A 12,205-nucleotide genomic window follows, 5' to 3' on the forward strand; every position below is an offset into this window, starting at 1 on the left:
TGCTAAGGAATTCAAATGTGAAATTGCTGATCTCCTAAGAAAAACATGTAACATGTCACTAAGATCAGTTTTCATACGTGAAGACCAGGACATGGACAATGTAACACCAGTTTTTAAAAATGGGATCCAAGGGCATCTAGGAAAGTACAGGCCAGGAAGCTTAATGCCTACTCTGGGAAAACCAAGCAGCTTTATTAAAGGCATTACCCAGCCTGCACAATAATAAGACGCTGAAGAAGAACCAGCATGGCTTCAAGAAAGGCAGGTCCTCTCAAAACAACCTTTTAGAGTTATTTGAAAGTGTCAACAAGCATGTGGAGAGGGATAATCCAGAATGTGTTGCATACTTTCAAAAAGCTTTTGATAAGGTCCCTCAGCAAAGGCTCTTGAGTAAACTTAGAAGCTACGGGATAAGGGGACAAGCCTTACACACTACAGGGTGTGTAGACTAGGAGTAAACTGTTCGCCAAGTGAATTCCCCAAGGGCTTGTATTAGGACTGAAGCTTTTAACGTTTTCAAAATTATTTGAGCTGCAGAGAGAGTAGTGATGTGCCAAAGTTTTCTGGTGATATCAAATTGTTCAGGATGGCAAAAAGCAAAAGGGAATTTGAACAGAGTTCCGAAAGGATCTATCCAGAGTGAGTATAAGGACATTAAAATGGCAAATGCATTTCAATGTATGCAAATGAAAAGTTACGTACACTGGAGCAATTGAAAATAAAACTGTCAATATTATAAAGCCGTTAAACAAATTGATGGTGTGAACACACTTGGAATATTGTGTTCAGTTCTGGTGGCAATACCTCAAAAGGGGTATTGTGAGGGTGGAAAGGTTTCAGAGACAGGCAGCAAAAATGATCAATGGGATGGACCAACACTCATGAGCAAAGGTTACAACATTTAAGGATTTCCACTTTAGGAAAAACTTGTTGGAAGTGATAGCAGTGTGTAAAACTATGCATGTGCAGAGAAGAGGAAACTCAAGTTCTGTGTGTTCGTCATGGAACTGGAGGGTCAAATTCCTAAAATCTGGTGAAAGGTTGGCTTTCTTCAAGTAAAACCTCAACTCTGGATTTGAGCCCATAATTCCTATTCAAAAGTTATTTTATATATGACATATATTGTAACAAGGTTACAATATTTGGTGTATTATAATTTAGGAAAGAACTGGGGAGGGGAGAACATGACAGAGATATATACATTTTGCATTAATATTGAGAAAGTGGACAAAGAAAAGTGCTTCTCATACCAGAATCCAATCATCCAATAAGCAGCTCAATATTGGAAGATTCAGGACAGACAAAAGTAAGTATTTATCCACACAGTGCCTAGTGAAACTATGGAATTTGTTGCCACAATGTGATGGGCACAGTGTTAGAGGCTCAGATATATAAACTAGGCACCAAATGGCTCCTTAAACCAGGGTTACAGTCGCCAAAACGAAAGGCCCAGTTGCCATTTTGGAGCCAGACGACTTTTTGGTTCCTGAAATTCATTCTGATTGTACAAATAAAATATAGTGGATAGAATTCCACATGTTGTGTGCGAAAACAGTCAAGATGATCCCCAGACATGCACCTCCAGATGGTGGAGACGTCAGGCGCCATCCTGGCACCCGGGCATCTTCACTTGGTCGCAAGTGGCCGACAGCCAGATGCGAAATGCGCCTGGCAAATTTCGAACATCGGATGGTCACCAGCTTAGATAGATGTAGAAGGGCAATGGACAAATTCAGGGCAGAACAAGGTTATCAATGGCTAGTAGTGATGTTGGTTGTCTTGTATCTCCAGTATGAGAGGCAATACACTTCTAAATAACAAATGCAGGAAAACATGATTGGGGAGAGTAAACCTGCTCTGTAGAATGATCTCAGAAAGTATAGAACCTGTTTTAAACCAACTTTGCTTTCAAGGAGGCTTAACTCAGCCATCGTCTAGAAAACCATGTCAGTAGAGGGGCAATTATCTGCCTGCATTCATTGGTCTTTGATTGAAAAACTGCATGGGGTATTTTTAAACCCCTCTAAGTTAACAATGGCTAAGACAAGAAAGCACCATAACAGCAAAAATCAGTTCTCATGGGATATTTTTGGGGATATTTAGAGTGAAAACTGTAAATGAGGGGTGGGAAATCTATAGTCTATGAGTCTACTTAGGCCCAGAACAAGCCCCAGTTTGGCCTGCAAGGTTGTTTTTTCCAAACCACACCCACCTGCCCCACAAATGATGTCATGTGCAAGTAGCAGGTGGGGGTGTGGCAGTCAATGTGCTCCCAACTGCGCAGCAGCAAGAGAGGCTGATTGCCAGTGACAGCAAACCAACTGGAGCTTGAAGTCACCGCTGCTCAGCTGATAGGTGCTGATTTCAACCTGCATGGGATTGGCTGCTCTACCCAGCCAATCCTTAAAGGGGCTTGCAGAGAACGGGGGGGGGGGGGGCTCTCTACAAGCCCCTTGATCACTGCAAAGAGTTCTGCTCAGTGTGAATGACCTGCTAATCTGTAGTGTTCCATAGCACCACACGGGGGGGGGGGGGCTCACTGTGATGTCAGGCAGCTGACAGCCCACCACTCAAAGTTGGCCTGAGAGGGCAAAGGGAGATACGGATCTGGCCCCTCAGCCAGATTCAGTTCTCTGCCCCTGTTGCAAAGGTAAGAGACTAAAATCTGGAGACAGCGTTTACTGCTATGCAAGGGGACAATAAATTAGGAGAACTGTTCAGCAATGAACAGCAACACCTTGTTGATTCTAACCCTTTTCTTTTAAGAAGGTGTCCCTGTAGCATTCTCTGGTTCATTTTCAATGGCACCATGCTAATAGCTCAGAGGAAAGACAGAAGAAACGCATACAGTGGTACCTCGGGTTAAGTACTTAATTCGTTCCGGAGGTCTGTTCTTAACCTGAAACTGTTCTTAACCTGAAGCACCACTTTAGCTAACGGGGCCTCCCGCTGCTGCCGTGCTGCCACCACACGATTTCTGTTCTCATCCTGAAGCAAAGTTCTTAACCCGAGGTACTATTTCTTGGTTAGCGGAGTCTGTAACCTGAAGCGTCTGTAACCTGAGGTACCACTGTAATTCCAGGATGTGTACAGCGTTTCAATTCAATTGAACTTCTAACTAACAGTGGGGGCTTAAAGACATATCCCATGAAAAATCTCCGCTAGATTCTTTTCTCCATGATATATTGGGGGGGGGGGGGAATAAAGTTGGTTGCAGTTAGTAAATACCCTTAAGTTGCAATCACTAAACACTCTTATCTTTTTCAATAATGTAAGGATCTAATCACCACCCTCCTTCAACTGCATAAAGGCTGGGCCTTCATTCACCTTTTTGTCCATCTCTTCTTATTTACCACTCACAGAAAGCTGAAAAGGGTGGGCGGGAACAGAGATGACTGGACCTTGTACTCATCAAGTCCAGAGCAGCTGTGGAATAGAAAAACACGTCCCCTTTCACACCTTGAGGTTATCCACCTGGAATTTGTGTCTTGTTATTTCACAGTAGGCACTGGATGAGTCACAGAATTCATCAGCCTTTCTTTAACACAGAGCCAATGAGCAGGAGGCATATTAACCATCTTTGGTAGTCTAGTCTCAGATAGAACCAGCGGGAGGAAAAGGTAATGAATAGTCAAAAGGGTAATCAAGGGTTAACAACGTGAGTTCTGCTGGATCAGTCCAAAGACCCAACAATTCAAGTATCCTGCTCACACAATGGTCAACCAGATGCCTAAGGCAAGCCCACAGCAGGACACGAGCACAAGTCCACTCTCCCCCTCATGCTCCCAACAACTGGTATTCAGAAGTGGAATTCCTCAAATACTGGAAACTGTACATTGTGACAAGTAACCACTGATGGATTAAAAAACCAAAAGGTTCTCAAAAGCAATTATTTGATGAACAATGAAAGGAATTAAGAGTGGAGATGCATAAAATACTAAATTTAGGTGCTTTGGACGAGGCTGAGGCTGGAAATATATAGCCTTTGGGAAGGAATGCAAATGGTGATTTGCCAGACCAGCAGAGGGAAATGCTACAGTTGGAGGTGACTAATAATAATAATAATAATAATAATAATAATAATAATAATATATTATTATTATTATTATTTATACCCCGCCCATCTGACTGGGTTTCCCCAGCTACTCTGGGTAGCTTCCAACAAAATAGTAAAATACAATAGTCTATTAAACATTAAAAGCTTCCCTAAACAGGGCTGCCTTCAGATGTCTTCTGAAAGTATGGTAGTTGTGAAGTGGAGAGGACCTCTGCGCCAGAAGGTGTGAAAGAGCTAGGTGCTGGGGCCATGATGCTGGGGGGGGGGGGGTACATCAGTGGAAAGACTGGGAAGTGTCCTGGGCTGGCAGAGATGGAGTTGAGAAGGAAAGGAATCTGCATGCAATTTGGATTGAGTTTAGAATAAAAAAACTACTAAGCCTCTTGCAATACTTTTGGAAGAAGAATGGAAACCACATTTTTAAAATAATAAGGACAAAAAACCATGGCCAACAGGAGATGGGATTGGAAGATATGGATTTGGATGTGAATTAATGTGTATGCAATCAATGAATTATGGATTATTGTCTTAAAACATAACCACAGCAAAGAAACTCTTGAGTAAATAAAGAACAAGATGTTTCTTAATATTGGAAATAAAGTTATGATGTTGGACTGGAGGAAGACTATTGTTGACGTTTATCTATAACAAGAATTGGAGACACTCTTTTGGACTTCTTGTCTTGACAGAAAATGAATGAACTGGGAGAACACTGCCTAACAGATGCAGGAACATCTGGATATTACTCTGGATTGAACAGTTGACTATGCTGAAGAACTCACAGACAGATAGTGGGAAGTCCTTTTTACTCATTTCTTTTTCTTCCTTTCTTTGTCTTTCTTTTGCTTTTTACCCCTTTATTATTTTCTTTAATATTCTTATCTCTTTATTTTCTTTCATTTTCCTTTTCCTTTCTGTTGTTTTTCTTTCTGTTCCGTTTCTGTTCCTGCCCTGGTCTGGCCTGTTCCTGCCCTGGTCTGGCCATTCGCGAACGATTCTGGGGTTGTGGCGCTCATCTTGCTTTACTGGCCGAGGGAGCCGGTGTACAGCTTCCGGGTTATGTGGCCACCATGACTAAGCCGCTTCTGGTGAACCAGAGCAGTGCACGGAAACACCGTTTACCTTCCCGCCAGAGCGGTACCTATTTATCTACTTGCACTTTTTTGGTGTGCTTTCAAACTGCTAGGTTGGCAGGAGCTGGGACCGAGAAATGGGAGCTCACCCTGTCATGGGGATTCGAACCGCCCAAGGCTCAATGGTTTACACAACAGCGCCACCCACATTAACTCCTTAACTTGGGGTTAAGGAGACGTTAACATATAGATGGTGATGAGGGGCAGGGTAGAGAAGATCTCTCAAGGAGGGAGGATGGGGGAAGAAAGGGAAGCTTTCAGGTAGGAGCAGGGGGCGTTCACTTCTCTCGGTGTGGGACAAGATTCAGGTAGGTAGCCACGTTGGTCTGACGCAGTTGAAATAAATTAAAAAATTGTCCAGTAGCACCTTAGAGACCAACTAAGTTTGTTCTGGGTATAAGCTTTCGTGTGCAGGCATACTTCTTGCGAAAGAAAACTTTGTATACTTTTCTCTCTCTCTTCTTTGGTCTAGTTTGTTTGTTATTGTAATGTATTATGAAAAGTCTTAATAAAATTGTATTTTAAAAGGTTTTTTAAAAAACAATAAAATAGTTACGATTCTGATTAAGAATCTAAATGTGCTATGAGATTCCATCTATTAGTCAGTTGTTAGACTGTTAGTCACTGCTTATTCTGAGTGGGCTAATTAAGTCACATCAAACGAGCTACAATGAATTCCCAGGAAAATTAAAAACAGTCTTTCTCATCCATCTAAATACTGTTTACTCCTATCTGTGGTAACAGACTCACTTTGCAAGGCAGATTTCTCTGGTGTGGTCCCATTGAGCCAAGACATTCACAAAATACAGCACTGATGTAAGCTTTCAAGATACCAAAGAGGATCTCCTAGTATTAAGGCATGCTGAATCTTTCAAATTCCAAAAATGAGGAGTGCTAAGTTGTAACATGACTTGGGAATTCAAAATATATTTTCATTAAATTAGTATAATTCAGTTTTGCTTGGTAAGTGAAATGTGTGTTAAATTGCATAGAAACTATTAAAAATGTTTGCCAAGTACTTGCAGTTATATTTTAGTATTATTTTTATTATTTGTTTGTTATTTAGCATTACTTGGCATTTTCAGAAGGTAAAATTCTTTGGTTTTCTGGAAGCAGTTTATGTGCTTCTTCTTCAAATGTAGACCTAACAAGCAAAATCTTCTCCAATCACATTTTTACCACAGTGGGAAGCTCAGTATTTACTGTAACTTATGCATTACCTTGAGCGGAAGCAACAATTTTCAGGTGAAGCGGCTGAGGGGAAAGATCCATGTTTCACCTTTCCACCAATTTCAGAGAAACAAAAGGAGCCTATTAAACCTCATATTAGCTCTACCACACAAACTTTTACAGGAGTTCATCCCACAAGTGGGAAACACCCAAGGGATTTAACATGTCCATGTGGTTGCAGGCCTTTAAATATTTACCCTAGCATTGTGGGATTAACCCGTAGAAAAAGTTGTCCATGACACCACTAGCATATCATTTAAAGGGAGTCAAAATCCAATCTGAGCAGGCACGAAAAAGAAGCTTATGGACAAGACTCATGTGGATATATAATCCCTGCACATAAATAGTTACAACCGCAGATTACAGAAGGGGTGTCATAAAACCTTAGTAAGATTCCTGGCAACAATACAGAATTCACGTCTACCGAGCCTTTCAGCCCTGTGCAATCCTTACCTTTTGAGCAGGTATCAGATGTGAACACAATCCCACCTATTTTTACATCCCTTTGGCAATAATTGTCCTTAAAATGCAACAGAGGTCAAGGGTGTGTGGAACTGGTGTTTTTTTTAAGCAGTCAAATTCTGAGTTTCTTGACAGATACAAACCACTGAAGAGATGGAGTGTGTGGGTTTTCTAATCATTTTAGTTTTCAGCATCTCCCTTACCAAATCTATAACTGGTTAAACAAGGGAGAATTTGAAAAGCAGTTCTGGAATGGGGTAGATGCTGACATGAAAACTGATAGTGAAAACACTTAGTGCAGACAAAGATTTAGCACACAGACACCCCACAGGAGCATACTCAAAAATCATCCTCAAAGCCCAGAGAATTACGGAATACAGTCCTACCTGGAAGACGTTTAACAAGTATGGAAAATAATAGCTTACAGAAATGAAGCTACTAGGTGAACCCAAACTTTTTATTGCTTCTGCATATGGTGTGGTCTTAAAATTTGGATGCCACGTCAAACCAATTTTAATTTTAATAATAAAGGGTACTTAGCTCTAACCTGGTCCACCATGGCAAAGATGGGGGGGGGTTGCTATGGACTTCTGCAGTACAGTCACCCACCACCCTTAACTATGCTGTGGAACATAAATGTGGATAAAAGGGTCAATCTGGGTAAAAAAGAACCCAAAGGTTTTCAAACAACAATGACATAATTAAGGTTGTTCAGCCTTATTTTTAATCACACTCATGTTTTATTAATTAAAGGTAATTTTGGTTGTTATAGCAATCTTTCAGGGTATTATGAGTCACAAAAATTATATGCAATGCACATCTGGGGATGAATGGGCTGACACACAGAGCTTGTAATTAGGGATAAAGCATGTAATCTCCTAGGAAAAAGTTTTTGAAGAAGTTGAATTATAGCTTTAACTTTCAGTCTGAACGCATTTCCTGTGAGGACGTCAGGCCAGAATTTTGATTCAGGGCTCATATGTTTCAGTAACGTGGCTTTTTGAATGGGGGAAGTAGGAGGAACACTTCTGCATGCAAATAAAGTTGTGATTTACTGGAATGTAACAGAAAGAGCGTACAAAAATAGAGCTATGCACCATATTAAAAACAGAGGAAGAACGCTTGGGACTGTTCACAACCAGGATGATGGAAGTGGGAAATAAAATGAGGGAAAGGGGGCTGTGTTGAGCTCTATGGGGATCCCACCACTTACAAACACTGCCCTGCCCTACAGGAGCAGATGGTGCTCACAGGGGCGATTACCACCAGGCACACCTTCTATTCAGCCAGACTGTCCTATCTTGTCAGGATGTCCATCAACCTTTTCAGCGCTGCTTAGAAATGCTAGGGCAGTGGTTCTCAAAGGGTGTGGTGCGCCACCCTGGCATGGCAGGAGAGGATGGCAAGTGTGGCAGGAAGGTTCAAGGACCATCAATATAATGTTTTGGTAAGGATTTGTGTTCTTATGTAGCTGCATTGTTTTATACTTTCTGGGTGCCCGATGACCATATTATAAAGTAGTTGTGTTCTGTGTCATAAATCAAGCACTGCTAAGAGTTGCTTCCCTTTGTTTTCTTATCAATAAAAAAATTGGGAGTGATGTGAGCAGATTTTTATTCTGAAAGTGCGGCCCAGAGAAAAAAGTTTGAGAACCACTGTAATAGGGATTAAGTGGTATATAAATGTAGGTAGGTAGGTAGGTAGGTAGGAAGGAAGGAAGGAAGGAAGGAAGGAAGGAAGGAAGGAAGGAAGGAAGGAAATAACCTGCCAGCCATATTATGGTGTTCCCCAGGACCCCAGTCTATGGTTGCAAGAAAAGAAAAATTATCACTGCATAATTATATAATCCATATACTCCTTTTTTGAGGGGGTGTCCAATGGCAGTTACAGATTTTCACCAAAACAATACTTTTTAAAGTCTAGATTGCACATCATTATGCTCATTAGCAGTAATTGCATTTGTATCGACAATCTAAATATGTGCCCCCAAAACTGAAAAGAACTCAAGTTTTCAAAACAAAAGAATGTTCAATTTGATTCTTGACTGTTGCTTCACCATGAAATCTCTAGCATTTCTTGCCAATCTGACTTCATGTGTCTGGTTTCTAGATTCTCTTTTTTAAAAAGGGTTAGGTGGAGACATTACCATCTCAATTTCATTTCAGATTTCTAACAGTCGATTATTGCAAGGTGCAACTATGGTATACACCCCCCTCCCAGCGAGACTTTATTACAAAGTTAAAATATGAAATAAAATAAATAAAAAGAAAATAGGGGGGAAACTGTACTACTGTGGAATATATATATTAAAAAAGGAAGCAAACAATTCTGGCAGTTTCAGGAAAAGCCTCTGGTATTTGTAGCTCAAGAATGCTATATGTATTTTTAAATTTATGTTATCAGAAGCCTCCATCTTAAATGCTGTGAAGACTCTATTTGCCATGGACTGATAAGTGAAGATGGGAGAATTTCAAAACTCATGTCAAGTAAGGATGCTAGAGGTTGGGGGGAGGCAAAGATGAGAAGATGAGGGGACAGTTAAGAAAATTCTGCTGGGAAATCACAGAGCAGGTCACTACTTAAATAAGATTATAAAAGCTCTCTCTATAGAACAAGGTATACTTGATCTATTATTTCCCCTAGGCAGGGCTTACTTTTGTATGTTTGTTTATATATGACATTGGGGCAAAAGGGTTATTATCAAGCACAGAACACACGCTATAGTGTTTTCTCCAAATTCCTATGCAATTTCATAAATTGATCTTGGTGTGTGTGTGATTCATATATATATCACAAACATTAATGAGAATTTACAAAGAGGGACCATACACATATATTGTGATCATAGCCCAATTCTTTATCAGGGCTTACTTGCAAAAATAGGTCTGATCCTGTGGCTCCAAGAGACTCGTGGGGACTCTGAGCTGCACCCAATACTTTGCACATGCAAAGACTGCCGTTGAGGAAAACTCTTAAGAACTATCCTCTGCACAGGCAGAGATTCCTCAGGCTGAGGTCTTGGCAAAACAAAGACTCACAAAGCCCTCTACAACTCAAACATGCAGTCATTTCTAAATTTGCCCTCAGTGCACCCCACCCTCACCAGAAAAAATCTGCTTTGATTACTGGAAGCATCCAAGCCAGCTACACTAAATCTGACCCGACACTCGTATGCCCAGAATGGAAGAGGGAAGTGGAGAGTTGAACTGTTCAAGCGAGGGTGCAACACAGCGGGCCCTTTACAAGGTGATAATATTTTGCCCTTTTTAATTTGGGGTTGAGAGGAGGTGCAGGGCAGGGGTGAAGAATATGACAGAGGTATGTGATTTATGCACAATCTGGAGAAAGTAGATACAGATTTGTTTTCCTCCCCCTCTCTCATAATACGAGAACCCATAGCGATTCAACAAAGCCAAATTTTGGAAGATTCATGACAGAAAAAATGAAGTACGGTGCATACTTAGAACTATGGAAACTTTCTACCATAAGATATAGTAATGGCCAGCAATTTGAGTAGCCTTGAGATGAGCTCTGAGCTCGTTCTCATGGTACCTCAGTTGCATGAGATGAGAACAGCTCCAGCAGTGTGGCTCCTTCCTATACCTCTGAGGTAACTCAGGTGGGCACAGAGGGAGATGCAAACATGGCTGCATCCTGTGCCAGGCTGGACCTCCAGTGAACTGGAGTGATACTGCTGGACACAGAAGCCATCTCCTAGGGGCCGAAGTTCCTCCCCCCAATAAAATATTTGAGGAGGCCAAAGTTAATGGGCAAGTGCCATGTCAAGTGATTGATTGTGGGGGGTAGGGTCTACCTGCCCCCCCCCAATATTTTATTCAAGTTGGCTCCCCTGCTGTTGGGTACATCAGCTGCAGCCTTAAGAGCGCAGGCTTCTGGTGTTTCCATGCAGGAGTGCCATAGGGCACAACTAGCATGCTTTGGATGAAGTCAAAGGATGGAATCCTATCCCTACTTACCTGAGAACTTGCTTCTTCTTCTTCTTTTTAAACTTATTTTTAATTAAAGATTTCTTGATTTACAAAAGTATGTGCGACTTATTTCAAGTTACATTTTCTACAATACAGAACTTGCTTCTGAATGCACATGCATAAGATTTCACTGAGCCTCTTTTCATTTATGTTTCAACAGAATGTGCGGTCTCATAAATTCCATCCACATAACCAGGGTGGATTTGATTTAAATCAAATCGATTTAAATCACGATTTTAATCACTCGTCAGTAAGACTTGATTTAAATCCTTTTTTACAGAAAGGTTCAACCTTGCTGGCATCCTCTTAATATTGACAACCAGAGGAAAGTTTCATTTTTGGAATAATTAACTTTACAGTTATATCAAAAATTACTGATTTGGTTATGCTATTAGAAATACATAGACAGATAATTATGAAATTATTGTGAGGTTTAATAAGTTAACTGTTTATATTTGGACAACTTTACTGCTGTACTTTATTGAAAGGAGAAAAATAATCATTTCCTTCACAGCAATTTAAACAATTTATTTAACTAAAACATTATAGCATATGCATCCATGTTTGTTAACTGATGTGCTTAAACATATTTTTTTTAAAAAAAAACAAAAAACCTTAAGACTTGAGCTTTGGCACACATGAAAAACTCTAAACAAATCCTTATTTCCTGATGAATGGCCTTTGGACTAGAACAGCAGTCGGCAACCTAAGGCCCATGAGCCACAAGCGGCCCATGGGGGTCGTTTAACCGGCCCATGGACCCCCGCCGCCCGCTTGGGGACGCGCTAAACCGTGCGCCACACCACGCTAAACTGGTGTGGAGCAGAGCGGGGACCGCCTTCCGCGACATTGGCTGGCTTCCCATTGGCTGAAGGAAGCTTCTACAGCCAATGGGAAATTGCGCACACCTCCTCCGCGCCGGAAATAGCGTTTGCGCATGCGTGCGTGTGCACGCACTCTGGCCCATCAAGGCGTCTGCGGGACTGTGAACCAGCCCAAGCCACAAAATCTTTGCCGACCGCTGGACTAGAATGTAACTTAAAGAGAAAATCTTTAGAAATATTTTTCCTCCAAAAGCATTTCATTTTAAAAATCCAGTTTAAATTTAAAAAATCTGATTTAAATTAAAAAAAATCCAATTTAAAATTTAATTTTTTTAAAAAAAATCATTCATTTTTAGCTACCCTGCACATAACTGCTCATTGAACACAGTTAATTTACATTTTTTTGCTTTTTTCCTCCCATCTTCTCTGCAAATGGCCTTCTGTCTCCTTAACTATCAGAAATCAGTGCTGTACAGACGCCAAGCAAAACTTGTGCAATGTAAACTTATT

The 12,205-nt window shown here is 40.9% G+C and overlaps 1 protein-coding gene across 6 annotated transcripts in view; it reads right to left on the reverse strand.

Moving 5' to 3' along the window:
* Positions 1-12,205, reverse strand: part of GLI3 (GLI family zinc finger 3) — a 239,092-nt gene that overhangs the window by 165,851 nt on the left and 61,036 nt on the right. The window lies entirely within an intron of this gene.

The sequence above is a fragment of the Podarcis muralis genome, chromosome 12, assembly GCF_964188315.1.
Source record: "Podarcis muralis chromosome 12, rPodMur119.hap1.1, whole genome shotgun sequence".
NCBI lineage: Eukaryota > Metazoa > Chordata > Lepidosauria > Squamata > Lacertidae > Podarcis > Podarcis muralis.